The 1,924-nt window shown below is 32.5% G+C and overlaps 1 pseudogene; it reads left to right on the top strand.

Annotated features, from left to right (window-relative positions):
• The first annotated feature begins 1 nt into the window (after position 1).
• On the top strand, positions 2-952 carry LOC105448527 (annotated as a pseudogene).
• Positions 953-1,924: the final 972 nt, after the last annotated feature.

Here is a 1,924-nt window from a genome sequence, read left to right on the forward strand (position 1 = left end):
GATGTGTATAAGAGACAGAGATAATTTTGAACCTAAAGAATGGATTGTTGATGATAAAAGAGGGACGGTCAATTTCAGTTATAAAAAAAAAGTTGTGGAGTTTTAGAAAAACGGAAAAAAGATCAGTCAAGTTTTATCTAGTGTACAGTCACGTTTTCCCAAGGTTAAATCTATACATCAGCTATACAGGTGGGAGGTGAGTGTAAAAAGAGGTGGAACAAATGCAGATAAACTTGCATTTATTACGCAATATATTCCGTAAAAATTTGAAGAAGCTTGTGATAGAAGGTCTACTCATGACATGAATTTAAGATTTTGTGCCTTGTAGGCAAAAGATCAAATGCACCTACCCGAAATCAAGGCAGGTAGATGGTAGATTTGGAAATTTAAGAAAGTACACAAAATTGTTTCCCGCAAGATAACAACAATCAGGATGGAATTAACACTACAAGATATTGACACCTACAAAATGCCACAAAATCGTTTGTTTCAAATGTAAAGTCTAACATCCCAGCTATTGGAGTTAAAGAAATTTATAATGCAGACGAGAATGGCTTCAATTTTGAATTACATTCTGGATGAACATTGGCAAAAACAGGAGTAAAAAAAATGGAAGCACTGGTTCAATCGATATCTTCTACAACACATAGTTACACTATAATGTTGATTATTTCGGTAGACGGACGTCTTCTTTCACCAACGTACATAGTTTTGAAGGAATCTCCGGGAACATTTGGACCACGGGTGCTAGAAACCTTATTTCGTTCAGTTAACTTTTACATCGAAGCTTCAAAATCAGGAAAACTAACGTCTAAATTTCGAGACTTGGTTCAGCAAAGTCTATCTACCGAATACTGGCCGTAAAAGCATGCTTCTACTCGATTCGTGGACGGGACACTGCCCGAGCCAATTAGAGCAGTTGATTCCACAAGACAAAGAAATACTATTTTAACCATTTCAAAAAAGACGACGAGTATCATTCAGTCTTTGGATATATTTGGTTTCCGGATTTGAAAAAATTTCGTGCGAACACATTTCCGGATAATGTAATTCTTCAAGAGATTGATATCAATTTGCACTCCCGTAATGAAATAATTAAATTGCAATCATTAACCCATAATCAGTTTTTTCACCTCGATTTAAAAATCTTTTTCAAAATGCTTGGTATAAAAGCGGATATTTAGAAACACATCCTGAAGAATTGCAAAATCCTGTAGAATTCTGTTATTTGAAAAATGAAAACATGTACCCAAATGTAGTATTTGTGGGATAATCGCTTTTATGCGCTGTGCATGGTATGGGGAGTATTTTTGTTTTAAACATTTTTATGAAGAACATTATTAGTGTACCAATTACAAACCATAATTTTTTTATAACTTATTTTCCGCGCGATTTGCAAAGTAGTCTAACATAATAAAATAACAGCTTAAGTAATGGTGTTGCTGTCGTTATGGTTCGCTTATGTCACTAATTAGTTTTAATTAATTTTATCTTTCATGTAGCTGTAAGTAAATACTACCTTGCTTAAATAATTAAAAGCTGCCTAAAATGTATATTATTATAATAACAAGGGGTGATTTTATTCCTTCAAAACTAAATACAGCACCAACAAAAAATAGTTTCGTACTTTTACACAAAGTTTCAGATTTTCCTGAATTTTCGGATTCGCAAACCTTCTTGTCAGTATGCTTGGCATAAAAGAGATTATGTAGATATTAAACCAGACGAATTTGAGACACAGGTTAATTTTTGTTTAAAAAAACATTCATAAGCAACATGCAATATTTGCGGCAATATTGCTATTATTACTTGTGCATGGTGTAAGCAATCTCTTTGCATACAATATTTTTTTCATGATCATCATATTTATAATCAGTTTTAACCATAAATATTATATTTACATTATTTGTCATTTTATTAATAT

The sequence above is a fragment of the Wasmannia auropunctata genome, unplaced genomic scaffold, assembly GCF_000956235.1.
Source record: "Wasmannia auropunctata unplaced genomic scaffold, wasmannia.A_1.0 LD336085.1, whole genome shotgun sequence".
In the NCBI taxonomy this organism is placed as follows: Eukaryota; Metazoa; Arthropoda; class Insecta; order Hymenoptera; family Formicidae; genus Wasmannia; species Wasmannia auropunctata.